At 36.8% G+C, this 6,414-nt stretch overlaps 1 pseudogene; it reads left to right on the top strand.

The window, feature by feature from the left end:
- The first annotated feature begins 4,344 nt into the window (after positions 1-4,344).
- Positions 4,345-5,050, top strand: LOC113176258 (ADP-ribosylation factor 4 pseudogene; annotated as a pseudogene).
- Positions 5,051-6,414: the final 1,364 nt, after the last annotated feature.

Raw genomic sequence — 6,414 nt, 5'->3', positions numbered from 1 at the left:
GACACTGAGAAAAGTGATCACTGTTATCTTACCCAAGATTTTATTTTAGGAGAAAATAACTTGTCCCCAGGGGGAAGGGGATAACCCCTTAACAAAGAGACATTAATGGGGATTCTGGAAATCCATTCACTTCTGGCCAGTTGTTTAAAATGTGAATTGAGTCAGCTTTTCCAGATCTCCTAGTCTGCCTGTTAGAAAATTTTCCCACTGATGAGTAACAATTTGTGCAAGGCTTGAGAACTTTAACAGTTGTGATGTCCATTACCTTTAGGATTTTTCTTTGTTAGAGAAACAGATAGCTTACAATTTTGACCAGGCTTAATTTTTTATGAATAACCTGAATATATGTGACTAGAGCTATGTATACATCTGAAACTAAATATGTTTGAACCTTATCTAAATGTGTTGAAAAAGTTTATAAAATAAAAGTTCATATAGGTTTAACCAATAAGTGCTATCTTTTATAAATTGCATCTGACATAATAGGGCCACACTGCCATTTGAGAAACTGGCTTATATCTGTCTGCTTTAACTAAGTCTAGTTCTGATTATTAACACTGTTCCCTAAATGTATAAGAGATTTAAGGCTATCCTTTGATTTTTGCTGGTACTGCTAGATTCTGCAAACCTGTAATGATCTATGAATTCTGAATTTTACTGTAAAAAATTAAACCTAGTTAATATAAGGACATCTGTTTAATGGTGATGCTAACTATTAATCTTTGTGTATTAAATATACTCATTTCTTCTGGAAGTTTTAAAATAAAAGCTTAGAAAAGCACTTTATCAAGTGAATTTTCCCCAAATTAAATTAAATTAATCTCTCAAATGGTAACTTTAAACTTAAAGAAATAACAAATTTAATTGGAAATTTATTTATGTCTTTTAATGTTCTGTAACAGGACCAGTTATCAATAAGATGTATGTAAAATTTTATGTTATAGAGCTGGGGATGTGGCTCAAGTGGTAGCACGCTCAACCAGGTTCGATCCTCAGCACCACATACAGACAAATATGTTGTGTCCACCGAAAACTAAAAAACAAATATTAAAAAATTATCTCCTCTCTCTCTCTTTAAAAAAATTATGTTACTTTTAACATAGGGGTAGAAATTTAAATGTATTTTTATTTTTTAAATATTTATTTGTTTCTTTAGGTGTAGATGGATACAACACAAAGTCTTTATTTTTATGTGGAGGTGAGGATTGAAGCCGGTTCCCGACCATGCTAGGCGAGCGCTTTACCACTGAGCCACAATCCCAGCCCTTTAAATGTATTTTTAAAAGAATGAGAGCCTGATCTGTTTAAAGGTAGACATGGTGAAACATAAAAATATTTTGGCACTTTCCCACAGAAAAGGGTAAAAATCTCTCTAAGCTTTTCTTTGATTCACATTTCAGATATAATATGTTACTTGTGGAGACTCTATATGTTAATGTTTTGCAGAAGCACTCCTTCAAGAACAAACCACCTCAGTTACTTTGAGGTAATAAGCCATCACCTATGGGACAGATGGGATATACGGCTAACTTCCAGTAGTAATACAGATCCAATTAAATAAAAGGATTTAATGATTGTAAGGTTATACACATTCAAGTTAAAACCCAATTCTCTTACTTTAAGATTGGTGAGACTGGCTTGCTGGATGTTTAAGGCCAAGGCTTAAAGATACAGACTAATAAAGGAGCCAAGAAAACCAATATATGTCTTCTGTCCTCTGAGTCAGCCTAAATCCAGGGAACAAGAGACCTTCTCCAAGGAGCTTTGCAAGTCTGGGTCACATGACCTCCCAATCTGGGAAATTAATGAGACCATTGGAGAACTGAAAGCCAAATAGTGCATCTACTACAAAAGAGGAAGGTCATTGGAGAAGAAAAACATCCCTGATACTTCCAAGGGAAGCCATCTCATCCCAGAGACCCTACCTAGCAAGTGACACTAAAAAGTTAAGAACCTGCTTTTAACTTTCCCAAGACAAAACCCTGTGGGATCTCAGCTGACTCTTAACAGCAGATAGGAACAGAGTCAATTTGACTGGCTTGGCCTTAAACACCTAGCAAAACCACTTATATCCAAAATGCAGCCATACCTGGGCATTTAAAAAGAAAAATGATAATACTTTTAATAGATTTTAAGATGTTCACTTATGTCAATCACACATCCCTGATGGCTTCCCAAATTCTGAGTTTTTTTCCCTTTGGGAGGCTCATAATTATCCCTGCCTACCAAATTCAGATTGACCTCTGTACCCTAATCTTCCTTACTCCTCCTCAGACTGATGATTTACCTCTCAACAAAAGCCTATCCATTCCAATAATAGCACACACCAGATGTGGGAAACCCCCCAAATTATTGCCTTACCCCTAGGGCTAAGAACAACTCTGGAATTGGTACAGGAACAGCAGAATTAGGAACCTGTATTCACTACAAAAATTATAAGAACATGTTATTACAGATATCCAAGAGATCACTGATTTGGTACTGACTTTTCAAATCAGTTGGACTCCCTGACATCCTGCGAAATCAGGGAAGAATGCTCTTTCTATGTAAACCAATTGGGAGTGGAATGAGATTAGGTTAAACAGCTTCAGAACCACCTGGAATACAAAAAATAGATCTGACTCAGCAGACTTTTTGAATCTGGATTGGTGATTTTCAATATGATAATTTAAAAAATGTTACCCACCTTAATAGTTCCTTTCACAAGGAATTCTATCTCATGGCATAGGTATTAAATCCTATGTTTTATTGCCTAGACCTATTCAAGTACACTTTAATGTCTTACAAAATATTATGTTGAATGTGAGAATTGTGTGCTCCAAAAATGTGTCAAACTATATGGTAAAGTTTAGAACAAAATATTATGATTCTCAAAAGGCCAGTAGCTACCTACTCCTTGAAAAAGTGCTAAATGTTTTATCTCGTTGATAATAGCTGGAATTGTTATGTTGGCTGGGATAATACCTTGTGCATCTACGCAAGGTATTTTACTGAGACCTGCAAACTCAAGTACATATTGATCAGGAAATTTTAAGTAAAATTCAACAAGTAAATGACTCTATTATTTGGCCAGGAGAACAAGTACAAAATTTATGATGGGCTCAGAGACTTCAATGTCATTAATGTTACCCAATTTTGTATTATTAGAGTTTCTTAGAATGATATTGAGATTCAATGGCAAAATGTAAGTAATCACCTAATGGGACTTGATCCTTTTCATAATGTTTCTTTGGATGTGTTGAAATTACAATCTCAGGTTCTGACTGTGGTTGATGTAAAGGCATCTGCTTTTAGCAATGAAAAATATGGGGCAATATGGCTGAAGCAATCTCTTCCCCTAACCTTTTAAATAGTTTTCTATACATGTAGCTGGGTTACTAGCTATAACTATACTGTTAAACTTGTCTCTGTTCTTGTTTTGCATAGTCTGTGAAGAATGATGGAAATGATTAAAACATCAGGATAATATGATTCCAAGAAACAGTTTCTTAGGGAGATGACTTGCCCAACCCAATCCACCTCCCAGGAAACATGTCCTCCCATGCCCATTGCCTGACTTTTTGTAAAGGAGGTCTTCACTCATGACAGTCTTGAAGCTCCTCCCACATATATGCCACTCTTCAACCTCAACCAACAGGGTCTCCATGTTCTCTTCCAGAACTCTGAAACTTCCCAGAACTCAAAGTCAGGGGAGGTCGCTGACTTTGTGCCTTCTCAGCAGGAAGCAGCCAGACTTGATATTGATGCCCCAATTTATCATACCCCTTTCAGAGTCTGAAATGAAGGTTATGAAAAATAAGTTCAAGAATATTTACCCTAAGCTTTTGTCATTTAAAATCCCAGGACCTGGGCTGGGGATATAGCTCAGCTGGTGGAGTTCTTGCCTCCAATACACAAGTCCCTGAGTCCAATCCACAGCACCATACACACACACACACACACACACACACACACACACACACCCCAGGCTTTATCAGAGTGAATGAACTCAAAAGAAATTCCACTTGACTGGCACCTCACCTCCATCCTAGATACCCATTAATACATAATGGGTCACCTGGTGCCAATATAATAAGCCCCAAATAGTTCTCTATTTACATTATTGTCCCACTCTAATGGATCAGCAGGGCCCCAATACAATGGTCCCCAGGTATTGTTTTTCTGTCCCACCCTAAATAAAGCCTATATAATCCATTCCTTTGCTTTAGCCTGCTGCCATTTTCTGCCCTAAAAATGAGCCATGCCAGGGCTGGGGCTGTAGCTCAGTGGTAGAGCGCCTGCCATGCATGTGTGAAGCACTGGGTTTGAGCCTTAGCACTATATAAAAATAAATAAAGAGGAGAGATGCACGTCAGCAAAGTTGGATTGGATGCTGCTGGCAAGACGACCATTCTGTATAAACTGAAGTTAGGGGAGATAGTCACCACCATTCCTAACATTGGTTTTAATGTGGAAACAGTAGAGTATAAGAACATTTGTTTCACAGTATGGGATGTTGGTGGTCAAGATAAAATTAGGCCTCTCTGGAGGCATTACTTCCAGAATACCCAGGGTCTTATTTTTGTGGTAGATAGCAATGATCATGAAAGAATTCAGGAAAGAGCCCAAGTACTGCAGAAAATGCTTGAGGAAGATGAGCTGCAAGATGCAGTGCTGCTGCTTTTTGCAAACAAACAGGATTTGTCAAATGCTATGGCTATCAGCGAAATGACAGATAAATTAGGCCTTCAGTCTCTCCGTAACAGAACATGGTATGTTCAAGCCACTTGTGCCACACAAGGAACTGATCTGTATGAGGGACTTGATTGGCTGTCAAACGAGCTTTCAAAACGTTAAATGAAACTGGATATCTAACCAAGGACACATTTTGATAGAATTGGTCTAGGCTTGTTACAACAAAATTAGTTTGCATCTTGGTTATTAAACTGTATCTGGGACTGGTTTGGGCAGAATATTACAGCGTTTAAACTTATTTTGTTGCCAATTATTGTTTACCAAGTATAATGTTGCTCTTTAGCAATATGCTTGGTTTTGAAGAAATTCTTGGGGAAAAAAGTATCCTCTTTTAATTTTGACTTCCTTTAAACCTAAATGCCTGGACATAGCTATTGTGACACCTTTAAATAAATCAGTTTTGAATTTTTTTTGAGCCCACAACAAATAATGTTTTAAAGTTATCCCCTTGCTACTTTACTGATACCTGTATCATTCCTGGGACAGTCTGCTGATTTGAACATGTAGCATTCCATTTGTATTTATTTCTATCCCTTGCCAAAAGGATTTTCTAATACTGCTTGTACCAGCCAGGGAAATGCTCCAAAACACTATTCAGCTCTCTTGCACTGAGGAACTTGACTCCTGGCTTCCATCAGCCAAACTTAACCTTGGTGTGGTTTGGATTTGATAGCTAATTCTGTGCTGGTTGCAAAGAGTTCATATTGAGATGGCTTTTAATACTCAGCAGATTGTCTTTCTTTATATTATTATCTTCTTTATGTTGCATGTTGCTTTTGGTATCAGCCTGACTCTTTGCCCAGTATATGATAGTTCTGCTGGTGTTTTGTTTATTGATGAACATGTCTTCATTAAGAGTTTTTTTGAAAACTCAGCAAACACAATAAGTTTTCTTCATAACCCATTTGAAATTATTCCTAATAAAATGATAAAATATAAAAAAATAAAGATACTGTGTCCAACTACAATATATACACACACACACACACACACACACACACACACACACACATACACATATATATATCTATATCATGCCAAGGTTCTACCAATTGACTCCACTACTGAATACTGCATAAACAAAAGACTGCTGATCTGAGTTTGTGTCCAGTCTCCTACATTTGTCATGTATGCATCTTTTGTCCTAAAAAAAGGTGCTAGTGTACTAGGCATGGTGGTGCACACTTGTATCCCAGATACTTGGTAGGCTGAGGTAAGAGGACCACCAGTTGGAGCCCAGCCTGGGCAATTTAACAAGAATTTGTCTGAAAATTAAACAAAAAGGGATGAGGGTGTTTGTACCTCAATGGTGTGGTAGAGCAAATTCAGAGAGTATGTGAGGCCCTGGTTTCAGAAATCTCCAGTACTAAACATAAATCAATAATAAAATAAATTAAAACATGTTAACCATCAATTGAAATAATCCTTTGCTTCTTTTATTTTTATTTAATTTTATTTTTTTTTATAATTTGGTCTTTCTTTTTTTAAAAATATTTATTTTTTAGTTGTAGTTGGACATAATACCTTTATTTCACTTATTTATTTTTATGTGGTGCTGAGAATCAAACCCAGGGTCTCGCACGTGTGAGGCAAGCACTCTACTGCTGAGCCACAGCCCCAGAGGATCCTTTGTTTCTTTTAAAATTTCTTTTTCCACAAATGGAATGTTAAATTCTTTAA

This window comes from Urocitellus parryii, chromosome 7 (genome assembly GCF_045843805.1).
Source record: "Urocitellus parryii isolate mUroPar1 chromosome 7, mUroPar1.hap1, whole genome shotgun sequence".
Lineage (NCBI taxonomy): Eukaryota > Metazoa > Chordata > Mammalia > Rodentia > Sciuridae > Urocitellus > Urocitellus parryii.
The sequence above is the reverse complement of the archived record's forward strand: the minus strand, read 5'-3'. Positions and strand labels throughout refer to the sequence as shown.